Source organism: Psammomys obesus, unplaced genomic scaffold (assembly GCF_907164565.1).
Source record: "Psammomys obesus unplaced genomic scaffold, mPsaObe1.curated_primary_1811, whole genome shotgun sequence".
NCBI lineage: Eukaryota > Metazoa > Chordata > Mammalia > Rodentia > Muridae > Psammomys > Psammomys obesus.
Genome location: NW_026591598.1, coordinates 11,233,293 through 11,246,735, shown reverse-complemented (window position 1 = coordinate 11,246,735; position 13,443 = coordinate 11,233,293). Strand labels below are relative to the sequence as shown.

Here is a 13,443-nt window from a genome sequence, read left to right as displayed (position 1 = left end):
TTGTCCTCTACAGACGGGAGGATCGTTCTTGATTTCAGATCAGATTCTCTTGGAGAATGGATACCCCAGAGAAGCATTAGTAACGGTAGCCAAATCCAAATCATCCAGGCAGCATCTTTATTGTTTTATTTGGTGCTAGTGACTGAACGTAGGCCATCTTGCCAGGGACCCTACCTATATTACATCCTCAACCCTCTTTCTGTGTTCGTGTTTCTAGAGGCCAGACAGCACCATCAGGTGGTTTTCCTCAGATGCTATCTACCTGTTCTGTTTTAGAGCCAGCACTTCTCACGGGCCTGGAACCCAACAAGTAGGCTTTATTGGCTGGCCAGGAAGCCCCAAGGATGTTCCTGCCTCCATCTCCCCAGTGTTAGGATGACAAAAATGTGCTGTCATCCCCCTCCCCATGTGTTCTGGGGATGAAACTCAAAGTCTTTATGCTTATATGACAAGCACTTTAGACTGAGTTATTTCCTTTGTATTTATCTATCTATACCATGGTGTGTTTGTAGATGTTCCTTTCAGTTTTGTTGTTTTTTCAAGACAGGATTTCTCTGCAGCTCTGGCTGTCCTGGAATTTGCTGTAGACTGAGCTGGCCTTGAACTCAGAGATCTGCCTGCCCCTGCCTCCTGATTGCTGGCACTGAAGGTGTGCACCACCACTGCCCAGCTTTTTGCTTTTTAAAGACACTATTGCTAAACTGTCCAGCAGGCTTTGGATTTACTTCATAGCCTAGACCTTAGTCCTGAGATCCTCCTGCCTCAGCCTGCCAAGTAGCTGGGATGAAAGGCCCACACCACCAGGCCCAGCTAGGATACCTTGGCTATGGTGAAGGCCCAACCTCTGAAAACAGAACAAAGCAGGGTGACCTCCATCACTGAGTCACTTACCTGGGCAGGGGCTCTTGCAGCTCTCTTTTCTCAGGGATTCTAGGGCCTGAAAACCTTTCCATCTCCAAAGCTCCAAAGCCTGCTCTCAGAAATACAACTTGGGAGTCCTCATCCCCACCCGCATGGACTCTCCTTCCTCCCAGACACTTCTCCTTCCGTCACATTAAGAATCAGGGCTTGGGGCTGGAGAGATGGCCCAGTGGTTAAGAGCACTGCCTGCTCTTCCAAAGGATCCAGGTTCAATTCCCAGCACCCCCATGGCAGCTCACAACTGTCTGTAATGCCAGTTCCACGGCATCTGACACCCTCACGCTAATGCACATAAAATAAAAATTAAATAAATTATTAAACAGGGCTTGCACAAACTAGGCAAGAGCTCACTGACCTACACTCTCAACCTCTTGTTACCTCATGGCCTCATGGAGCACCAGGTTCTCACCAAGGCCCTCCCCGGTACCGTCCTTCCTTCCCAGGCCTCTGCTGTTGCTACCTCCCTGAGCTCCTCTCTCCGCCTCTGCTCTGTACACACAGCCCCTTACTATCCTTCCTCCCCTTAAGATCCACATGTGCTGAGCTGCAAACCCTTCCATTGCATAACCCCTCCACAGCACATCCCCTGGGTCCTCAGGGACCCCCAGCTTACCTCTAACTGAATCCCACCTGACAGAGATGCCAGCTCCACCTGGCTAGTCTCCCTTTTCTGCCCCTCAGCAGCCACTAGACAGATGCACTCTCTCTCTTCACAGATTGCAAACGGACGTCTGGGTTGGTCCACCCCAGCCTTCCTGGCTTTGTATTTTGTTTTGGTGTGGGCAGCTGAACCCAGGGCCTGTGCCTGCTAGGCAAACATTCTGTCGCTGAGCTACTTAAACCAGCTCACCTAACCTACCTCCCCACTGGATTTTCTGACGCCCAATCTCTTTCTACCATTTCTGCCTCCACTCCAGTGTGACCTTGCCAGAACGAGTCCACTCCACTCTCTCAAGCACGTCTCGCCTAGTGAAGTTAGCTCTACCCGCTGCTTCTGCCTCCTGCCATTCTCTTCCCGCCCCTGGCCTTTGCACCAAGTCTTTCCTACTTCAGAAATCACTCATTTTTCTGTTTCCACCCTAGGTGTGGTTTTTAAAAAGCTTTCTCCTCTGGAAAGCCCCTTCCCTGACCTGACCTCTCAGCGGGTCTTACTGCTTCCTGTCCCCACTTCCAGCTCCGCAGGGGACTGTCAGCTTGAGAGTAGTGTTGTCTCCCCACGGCAGGCAGGAAGGGTAGGCCAAGGTCTGCATCTTGAGGATGTGTGGAGGGGGCTGTGTAGCAGATGGCGTTCACATCCATCGGAGGATGCAGTTTTCAGGAACTGTGACCTGTGAATCCTTCTGCCTCATCCAGGCAGGGGTATCCAGAAGGTGGGGGCATGTTTGCCTCTCACTGGGCTCCCCTGACGACCCCAACGCCTGGGCCTTGCTGCTAGGGGCAGGGAGACACATGGAACATGGCCTGGCATCACTCTGTCACCAAGGAAGAGGAACAGGTAAGTCACACTCAGTAGAGTGTCAACGTCATGTGGGTCATGGGGGAACACGCTCCTGAAAACCCTCAAGGCCAGGCCCAAGTGGACACTGGAGTGAAGGAAACTGTGAGCCAGGCTTGCCATGGTCAGGGAGAAGTAATCAGCCTTTTCAGCCAGGAGGCATGGGGTTAGTTCTGCTACAAAGCTGGGAGGAAGCAGGGGTAGCATTTAGAATTCCAGGGAACATGAAGGGACACTGGGTATGTCACAGCAAATGAGACCATGGGGGCTGGAGATAGGGGAGACTTAGGACCTGGGGTGAACAGAAGATTCATAGTAGGAGGGAGTCACGCAACTCCAATCCCAAAAGGTTTTCGGACTTACTATGGAGTGTTTCAAAGATTGCTGCTGCTGGGTGTGGCATTGCACACCTGTAATCCCAGCTCTTGGAAGGTGAAGGCAGGTAGATCTCCGAGCTCAAGGCCAGCCTGGTCTACATAGTAACATCAAGGACAGCTGGGGCTACACAGACACTGTCTCAGTAAAGTAAAATAAAGACTGGCATCTTGGACTCATGCTAGAACCCTGGGGCCTAATGGCAAGGGGGGCAGGACCAATGAAGAGATTTTAGGGGTAGTGCCCTGGGACCTGAGGTGGAATGAGGGAATCTAGAAGATAGAGACCAAGTTTATTGTGGGGCTCCTCAACAAGAGGAAACCCGGTTTTGGAAGGCATAGGATTTAGGACAGAAATGGGGGGAATGTCAAGCAATGGCCCGGCAGTTAGGAACACTTACTGCTCTTGCAGAGGACATGGATTTGAGTCCCAGCATCCGAATGGCAGCTTATCACTCTCTGTAACTCTAGTTGTAGGTGACACCATGTCCTTTTCTGACCTTCAAGCATGTGACATGCTGTGCACATAACATACATGCAGGCAAAACACTCATACACAGAGATCAAATAAACACGTCTCTAAAGCTCTAGGGAGTAGAATGGGTGCTCAGAGGTAGAAGACACACAGAGTCTGGAGTGGGGGAGGGGATGGGTATGCAGGTATCTTTTGGGATGGGAGAACTTGGGTTGAGAGCACAGGAACACACGTAGGCATTTCAGCCCTTCTAAAGGACCTGTGGCCGCTGCCCCTTTCCATCCATCCCCCATCGCACATACCCTGTTTTACAAGACACAAGGTGTTCTCTTTTTTTTGTTTTTTGTTTTTTTTGTTTTTTTTTTTTTTTTGCTTTTTTCATTTCTTTTTAATACAAACTTGGATCTTTGGGTGTGTCCTGCCAACAGAAAACAACAACAACAGAAGAGAAAACCCAAGAGTGGAAAAAAAAAAAAAAAGGAAAAAAGAAAGCTCCCAAAAGAGGTTCTCCCTCCCCCCACCATGCGAATTTGCACACCACGGGACCACAGCAGGTTTACAGAATGCAATATACAATCCACAATTTATAATAAAACAGTATATACAATAAATAGGATATTGTTCATTTTTGTCAAACGACCTGTAGATAAATTTCTCAGTGCACACTTGCAGGGGCTCTGGACACCTCGAAACCCCCGCTTGCAACCTCTTGCACACGCTCTCTCTCTCTCTCTCTTTTTTTTTGTCTTTTTCTAAAACTGTGTTTTGTTTTTAAGTTTTATACATTTTAAAAAGTATTTACAATTGCTGGTTTTGTGCAGAAAGGGCTCACCTTCGGCTTCTGCGTGGAGGAGATGGACAGGGAGGGGCGGGGGGTGGGGCATGAGGCTGCAGGGAAGGGAGTGCAAAGGGGCACGTGGGAGGCAGAGGGGCAGGTGCTCCTGCCAGAGGACGATGTGGACGCTGGGAGGGGTCTTGGCATTGGTTTTCTGAAAGCTGCAAAGAAACACAAGAGAAGAAGCAGAAGTCAACAGCAGAGAGACACTGAATTCCAAAGGGGGGGGGGGGCAGCTAAAGAGGCTTGGCTCGGTTCCTACTAAAATTCTGGAGAAGCTAACATCGTTCCTTCTCCAGACAGGCCACTATGTGATTTTGGGCCTGTTCTGTGTTTTCCAAGCTCAGTTTCCTAATTTGGTTGCTTTCGTTTAGTCTCATGTAGTCCAGGTTAGCCTCAAACTTGATGTATACCAAGGCTAGCTTTGCTCTCCTTCACTCTGGAGAACTGCAATCAGTAGTGCAGTCTGACCATCTGTAAATGCCCAAGATCATTCCAAGAGCTGAAAGACTTCGAAAAACTGGTGGCTCTCTGGAGTTCAAGGCCAGTGTGGTCTATAAAGCAAGTTCCAGGACAGCCTGAGCTACACAGAAAAACCCTGTCTTGAAAAACAAAAGAGACCCCCCCCCCCAAAAAAAAAAAAAAAAAAAAAAAAGACAGGTTGCATGCGGTATCAGGGTCCTAAAGTTGGGTTTACTGAGAATCTAGACTCTGGAGTTGGAGCTAGCTAAGTCCACACACCACCATTTAAAAGCTGTGTGAGTTTTGCTGTTGTGAGACAGGGCCTCAGCACAGAACCCTGGCTGGCCTTGAGCCTAGAGACCCACTTGCCTTTGCCTCCCAGGTCTGGGACTTAAAGGTGCCACCACAGTGCCTAGCTTACTTTACTCATTAGCAAGAAGGGAATACTAAAAAGCCAGACAGTGTGGCCCACACCTAAAATGCCAACACTTAAGAGACTAAGACAGGAAAATCTTGAGTTCAATGTTAGCCTGAGGGGCAGTCAGATTTCGTCAAACCACCAACCAGGGCTGGGGAAATATTTCACTTAGTAGAGCGCTAGCCTAACATGTACAAAGCCCTGGGTTTGAGTCCCAACATGGTTTGCTTGTAGCCAGAACACAGGACATCCTGATTTTCTAGGTTTTGTCGCTGGATCCAGTGGTTTAAATCAGAGAACGACTGAACACAAATGTGAAATACATTTAAAGTAACTATCACATTTATTGTTTTCCTGGGGCCTGATAGGGATCTCCAAGCCTCAGTTTCCAAATGTTAATAATGAGCTCGTTGGGGAATGCCTCAAACCTCCAAGATTGGAAAGAGTGCCAAGGACAGAGCCTCACTCGGCACAGCCCCACACAGGTGTGAATCCCCGATATTTATTTTAAATCCACCCTCTTCCCAGGACCCCTCACCCACTCTGCTCCCAGGAGAGATGAGGTGAATGAAGGAATAAAAAAATCATCTGACACAATGCCATCTGTGTTGGTGGAGACACAGCCTCCCTGAAGCTCGGAAACTCCCCAGTCCCCACAACCACGAAAGTACCTCCTTTCAAAAGACAGTTCTGATCACGTGTGTGAAACTTATCTTCTCTATCCAGACCACCAGCACGGCCCAACCCCCCTGCCCCCCGCCCAGATCTACAGCTCTGCTGCTCTAAGGGACAAGACAGCCACGGCAGGGCTGGCTTGGGTCATTCCTAGAACCCTGGGCCCTTAGACTGCCTGCCTCTCAGAGGTCTGGAACTCTGGCTTCCCACCCCCAAGTGAGAGACTATTTCCTCCAGAATCAGGAGCAAGGCTGGGGTGCTAAACTGCCTCCTCAGCCTCCTCTGCATGCCACCTGTCCTCCCCCACAGCCGCAGGAGCCAGGCAGGGACAGAAAGCCTCTCTCCCTTGTCCTTTCTTAGCTTTCCTCTCCAACAGGGCCACATTGGCATTCCGCTCAGCCTCAGCTGCTGTCTGCTGGGCAATCAGCCCCAGGGATGACTTTTGTCCTCTGTTTGGACTAGCCAGGACCTTCCCCCCACCCCACAGGGCCAGGGACACCAGGTGGGTTCCCGCAGGGAAGGGGGAGCACCCCATCTTGGTTGGATTAGACCAGGCAGAGGGAAGCACAGGGAGGGGCAGGGCTGAGGACGACGGCACCAGAGCTGTACCATGGGAAGGGGTACTAGGGGAAGACGAGCCAATGCGTCTCTAAGGTGACAGATGTAGCATGATTGGGGTGGTGAGCAGGAGGGCGGCTCGCCCTTGGGAGCAGGAGAGCTGCAGGGGTGAATGTCAGCTCTCTGCAGTTAGGGTGACAAGCTCAGCCAATAGCAGAGACGAAGGGAAAGGGCTATGACATGTGGGGGCGCCAGGTTCAGCCAGCAATGAGGGCCTCGATCCAGAAGCTGGCTTCACTGCAGTTGAAGGACAGTTGCCAAGAGGAAGAATCTTCTAGGTAACTAGAAGGGGAGGGGGGTGGGGGCTGCTGCAAACCATTTGGCACACCGACAGTGATGAACCCCAGCTTTGCCTGCTCCTCCAAGGGCCCAGAGCACAAATTCTGTGAAAGTCCCCTCCACTCCCACCCCCACCAGCCCTTAGCCACTGCCAGTGACCCTCTGCAAGCCAGGTCTCCATGGTGATCTCAGCCCAGCAGGCGGTTCCTGCCAGAACCTTCCCATGGTGCCTGCGACCAGGCAGCAGGAGGCTTTCTCATCCTCGGCTATGCTGCCCAGAGCATAGCCTTCCTTCTTACCTTCCCTCCCACTGCCTGCTCAGCTTCTAGCACTTGGCCAGCCAGGGGCCCAGGCAGAATCTGGGGGAGGATGGTGAAGAATCAAAGGCTTTGGTGGGTGGGTGGGGGAGTTTGTTCTTGGTGAAAGGAGAATGCTATGGTGAGTAGAACACAGACCTAGCTAGGTTCAACTCTAGAAAACTGAACCAAATACTAAGGTGCCAGTCAGCCCAGCTGAGGGAAAAGGAACAAGGCAGAGAACAGAATAGCCCTGATCCACCCTAAAAGCCTGCTGGAGTGGAGGAGACAGGTCCTAACCATGTGATCTGTAGGTAGATGGCCATGCCAAGCAAAGTCCTGTGGGGTCAGGGAGAGGAGGAACACTCGGTGCAGTCAGGGAAGGAAGGCTGCTGAGGAAAACTCACTGCTGAGTTCAGAGCTCAGCATGCTGGGATGGCGCATGCCTGCGGACTTAATGACAGCTCACCCTGACTGATCTACGGCTGGTCAGCATGTCAGGGTGTCCAGCACAGCTCTCACACACCTCTAGGATGCCTTGTTGCCATAGCGACCGGTGCTCTCACCATTCTCCACTCTGCTCTCCCAGACCTCTGAACCCCCAATTCCAGTATGCACCTGGCCCCGGGACACCAACCGCTTCTAAGACTTAACCTCTTAGTGCCTCCTCGAGGAACCTCTGCGTCCCATTTACTGCGCCCTCACGCTCTAGCAGCTTCAGTGGTCTTTGTCTGGGCAATGCTCAGGCTGCCCAGAGAGCCACTCTCCCTGTAAGTGGAGCGCATACTCTCCCTTTAAGCAGCCATGCACCACACCCACTTCCTCCTACGGCCTGTGCTAAGGCTTGACCTCCACTCCCCTGCTCTATGCCTCCAGAAGAGGACTTCAATGGCAGGTCCGGAAGAGAGAGGTCCTTCCCTCTCTGGGCTTCCCTTCTCTTCCTTCAAAGCAAAGGGTGTGAACAGGTGAGGAGAGAGATCTTTATGTGTTCCAGACACCAGGGCAGACCAGTTGCCTGAAGACGGAGCTACTTCTCTGGCATTTTCAGGTTATCGGGCCTATGAGGTAATTCAACATGCAAGGAATTTCTGTGGGGTTTAACTATACCCGACAAGGAGAAATACCAGTAGGGGTTCAGCAAAGGGTCATAGGAGGTTCCCAGCTGGGACCAAAGAGGTCAGGGGCGTGGTGCAGACCCTCAACTTTTCAGAATCTGTGCCCTGACCTATGGCTTGACGAGGGACCTACAACACTTGCCGGTGGAACTGGACAGGCTCCTTACCCGCAGGCACCCACCAATATGCTGCGACCACGCCTCCCACCTCCCCTTCCATCTTTCCCTGAGCAAGTCCTCATTCCCACACCTGTACATGTTTATACACCTGTGTGCACGTGTCCCTCCATGTTGGGAATGTCCTATGTAAGGACAGGCATCACGGACATGTGAACATGCAACTGAAGCGGATGCTGAAGGCAAGGACAATGGAGTTGAGTGATCTCCCAAGAGTCACTCTGATTTTTCAGTGTTTCTGGGACTCCTGGAAGGAGTCCTACTTGAAGGCCGCCCTCTGAAAGCCACCTTGTCCGGAGAGTTTCAACAGGTTCCCTGACATACCCCTCTATGTACTGCGTTTAGGATTACTTCGGGGAGATTTGGGCACTGAACTTTCACCCCTCCCTGTCTTTTTTCGAGACAGGGTCTCTCTATTGTAGCCTTGGCTGGTCTGGAACTCCACATGCTTCTGCCTCCAGAGTGCTGGTGTTAGAGACACGCATCGATCACCATGCTCAGCTGGCTTTTCCTCTCTTAGTTCTTCCAGTCTATTACTTGTTTTTGACTCAGACAAACACAGACAGACAGACAGACAGACAGACTCACAAACACACACTAGAAAGATGGCTTAAGTGAGGAAAAGGGTTTACTGCTAAGCCTGAGTTTGATCCCCAGAACCCACATAGTCAAAGGAGAGAAAGGACTCCCAAAAGTTGTCCTCTGACATCTTGATGTACACACATACCCTTGAAATAACCCCAAAATGATGAGACACTGGAGTGGGGGGACAATGCAGAGATGAGTGACTAGTCTAAATGGCATGCTGGGGACATTCCCGGAAAGGGCTATCAAGGATGCATAAAGAGCTGGAGATTAGTTGTGCCTGGGAAGGATCATGGAACACTTCTTGGAGGAGGTGATGCCTGAGTGAAAGACTGGCAGTGACAGGTGGGAGAGCACAGTGGGCAGAAGAGGGCAATAGGCCAGGGCATAGCAAAAACAAAGGCACATTCTGCAAAGGCCTCTCTATTAGTTTCCTGACTCTGCCTGGTAGGAAAAGGTGTAACATATGTGAGATGGGGCTGGAAAAGAGGTGGATGCCAGGACAGAAGCCTGAATATCCCCTGCACCATGCTAGGCAGTCAGGCTTGTGTTCTGTAGACAAGAAGGCTGGAGAGGAAGGATGCAATCAAAAGGTGTGAAGCATGGAGTTGCAAGAGCAGATGTGCTTTAATCAATTCATCCAATAAATATTTTAGGGGCTCCAGACACTGCGCATCTGAAAATGCTGAACAACAAGCACTTTGGCGGCCACCACGGGCAGAGCAGGCTGGGGTGGGGGTGGGCCAGAGACCCAGGTGGCTGAGTAGGGCTCTAGCTGCTGAAATCTCTAATTTGTTAGGATCCATTTCCAGCCTCAAGAAAGTCCCTGCTGTCTACCCTCCTTCTGTAGCTCAGAGGGCTGGCATGGAGGATCTTTCCTCCCGCTGCAGGGGCTGTGGCACCTCCCTAGAGAGGGAATCCATACAGAAGTTTGAAAAAGACCCATTAGGCTTGTGGTCAGCGGTGTCTAGGGTATGGGCTACTGGCCAGTGCAGAGTGGGCTGCTAGTTCATGTGGACTGGACACAGACTTCATCTACTTCCCCAGCCCCCAGCACAGGCAACCATGGCACATGGCAACCATGACAGTGACGAAGCAGACAGAGCTACCCAGGGAAAATCATAACACACTATAAAGCTGTAAAGGAGGCTTTCAGATGCTTTGTGGCTGAGGAGAAGACTGTGGGAATTGTGTGGACAGGGTTCTAGCTGACCCAGGTGATTTTTGAAGGTTCTTTGAAGTCGGGCTTTACCTGATCCTTATGTCCCTTCCTCTCCCAAGGAGGACTTGGTCCAGTGTCTAACATAAGAACACTGTGATTAGCCGGGACTGGCGGCACATGCCTTTAATCCCAACACTCAGGGAGGCAGAGGCAGGTGGATTGCTGTGAGTGTAAGGCTAGCCTGGTCTATGAAGTGAGTCCAGGACAGCCAAGGCTACACTGAGAAACCTTACCTCAAAAAAAAAAAAAAAAAAAAACTGAGGGGGGGGGGGGATAAAGAGAGAACACTGATTGGCCTATCCTCCACTTCCCCCAGGACTGGGGGCAGAATCCAGGGTCTTACGTGTGCATAATAGGCAAGCACCTTAACACTCAGCTACATCTCCAGCCCCAGGAGAAATAGCAAGGCTTCCCAATGCTCCAGGCCCACACCAGAAAATACAAGGCCCTTGTAGAAGGGCAGCAGATGACAGATGCAGGAGGGCTATCTTTGGTCAAGCCATGGTCAGGGACAGGGGTTGGAAATGTGTGACTCACACTACTTGAACTGGGGACCCAGAATTCAGACTGTGGGAACGTATTCATCCACCCATCCACCAGCCACTGACTAGGTGCTTTCCTGTGGGCCAGGATGGGGCTAAGGGCTTTACATGTCAATCCCCTTAATTCTTACAAGAGATAGAGAGAATGTGAGTCACTGAGTCCTGTGAGTCACCAGATCACCTAGCCGGTAAGGGGTGGGACCAAGCTGCGTACAGGGGCCCGTGTGTAACCACAGACATGCACTCTGAGCCACTGCCTGCCAGTTTTAGAGGTCTGCTTTTACCAGGGATGTGGGGTGCAGGGAGAGGAGCAGCAGCAGAAGGTATGTTCATAGAGAGATGGTATTTCCAAGAAGCGGGGGCCCTGAACAAAAAGGCCTGGCCTAAATATGGTTACAGGGAAGGCAAGCAGTAGAACTGGAGGATGACCTCAGAAGGGGGAGAAGACCTGGAGGAGGAAGCAAGGCAGGGCTGGCTGAGCCCTGACATGAGGCCTCTCGCTCAGAGCCAGAAGCAAGATCAAGTGACCTCTTAAGGATTCAAGACTCAGAGAGACAAAGCCCAGAGCAGCAGGGCCTGGCCTAGGCCTGGGCATGCCTGCTGACCCCGGCTGGATGGTGGCCTTGGAAACTGCCTCCTGTTCCGGTCAGGCCCCAGCTGGTGTAACCTGGGAGGACCTGTGACATTTCTCTTGGCCTCAGTTCTAGAGCCAAGAGCTAGTAGGGAGGGAAAAAGGATTAGAGATTCCTGAATAGATCTGGCCCTCTCCACCTTCTCACCTCTATTCCTGGGGGCTGCTGTGGCTGATCTTTGGTTCAAGGGTCCCAATATGGAGCTGGTCTGTCTGGCTCTGCTTTTCATTCAGGGGACCCAAGAAGATGGAGACCTCCTTTGGCCCACCCCTAACTGTCCTATCATCTACAGCACTCAGCAGAACCAGGACACACATTCCCTACTGTGTCCTCTGACCTTTCATCTCCCAGCTCTCTCTGGGATGGAACTTGCCTTCACCCTTAGCTCCCAAGGCCTGCAGTGTCCTTCCATCCCCATAATCTTGCCTCTTCTTCAAGCTCAAGGGCAAATTTTTACCACAAACCCACAAAATTCATTTACAACAAATTTCAACCTTCTGGACCCAGTGGTACATGCCCGTAACCCCAGCACTCAGCAGGCTGAGGCGGGAGGATGCAAGTTTCAAGTCGACCTGATCTACACAGTGAGTTAGTTCCAGGTTAGCCAGGGCTAAAACATAGCAAGACCTTATGTCACAAAACAATCCCTGGTCCCCTAAAACAAAACACAGCCCAGGCCCCCACTACCACCAGAGAGGCGCAGGATTCACCTAAGGCGGCCCATCATCTTGTAGATAGATGGGCAGCCAGGGATGTGGACGAAGAGCAGCCGTGAGGCAAGCTTTGAGGAGCAGGGATGGCTCCATGTTTTGCAGACTACAGATTCCTGGGGTCACGTCACACAGGACGACACACGAGTGCAGCAGGATGACTTCTGAGCACAGCGCCCAGCGCCCGGTGTGTAATCTTGGCTTCTCCCTGCCTCTGGGCACCTGCCATCTCCTACCAGGTGTTTTTCAGGTGCTCTCTGTGCCTGGAGCATCTGACTTCCTGGAGTAAATGCTGAGCTCCCCAAAGGAGCCATGTCTGCTTTATCTCCCCAGGACCTGCCATGGAATGAGCTCCGAGGGGGCTCAAGATGAGCAGCTGAGCTGAACTGCTGCCTCTCCAATACCCACCAAAGCCTCTCACTATCTGTTGGAGGGCGAGCATGTCGTCTTCACTGCCTAAGCCTTCTGTTCATAATGAGACTCTATTAATTCTATTCCCTGCCACTCTCGTCTCTGTATCCTCCAACCTCTCTCACTCTCACCATGATTTTAACTAGTCCTTGGCCCCAGACAGTTGCCCTACGCAGAGGCGTTTGTACGTTATCCTAACTAAGGAAGAGGGACTACCCCAGAGCACATTAGCACAAGCCTCCAGCGCTGCTGGCTGGTCTGCTTTCCCTCCTTCCAACACTTGCCCGGTTCCACCGTGACCGTCTTCAATGGCTCCCTGCACATCTTGGAATGATTCAAATTCCTTGCAGTGTCTTTCAGGACCTGGCTCTGCCTGCCCGGCCCTTGCTTAGCTTCCCTGACTTCTCATCCAAGACTTCTTCAGAGCCAAATCCCTCCCTGCCTCAAGACGGTACACACTGCTGTTCCCTCGGCCCAGAATGCTCCTTGCCATCTACTGTCTAGCCCCTGTATCTTGCTGGCAGCAGTTGTAAGGTTTGGGCATCCTGTTGCAGGCTCTCACAACCGCCTGGCTGGCCTTGTCCCCTCCTTTCCCACAGCTCTAGCCATCAGGTGTTCTGCGCCACTCCGCGTTGACTGTCTTTCCTCTGAACTGGAGGCCCTCTGAGGATCAAGCACCTTCTCTGTGGTGCTTCCATGCCTGATCCGTGGGGAGGCTGCACAGATGTCCCGGGGACTGCATGTGTCCCTGTGAGGACAGGGCTGCTAACTGCCAGCACTGGGTGGGGAACAGGCTAGAATGTGGGGCTGGATGGCATCCCAGCTCCTCCTGCATTCAGGCCTAGCTGGGCGGTTCCATTAATACACTGTGCTGAGCTGTGACCTACCCAAACACCCAGCCCCCACACCCATTCATTTTCCATCCCAGAGTCTGGGAGGAACGGTTTTGGGATTATTTCACATTTCTGGATTATCCATGAGACATCTCCCCTCCGGTGAGAAGGATCAAGAGTTTGACATTTAAACCCTAAGCAGCTTCTCCCCCTGGCCTGCTTCAGATCTGCAGCCCTGCTGCTTGCAGGGAGACAGATGCATGGGGAATGCAAGGCCATTTTGATCTTGGCCTGGCTTCATTAGAGAGGAAAAAACATTCCCCCTCAGCAAAAAAAAAAAAAAAAAAAAAAAAAAAAAAAAAAAAAAAA

At 51.6% G+C, this 13,443-nt stretch overlaps 1 protein-coding gene across 2 annotated transcripts in view; it reads right to left on the bottom strand.

Annotated features, from left to right (window-relative positions):
- The window catches only part of Ahdc1 (AT-hook DNA binding motif containing 1), a 69,589-nt gene continuing 56,146 nt past the window's right edge, over positions 1-13,443 (bottom strand). For both annotated transcript variants that reach the window (XM_055610910.1, XM_055610911.1), the window contains one exon: positions 1-4,261. The gene's annotated coding sequence lies outside the window, so the exon portion shown is untranslated. The remainder of the gene's footprint in view (positions 4,262-13,443) is intronic.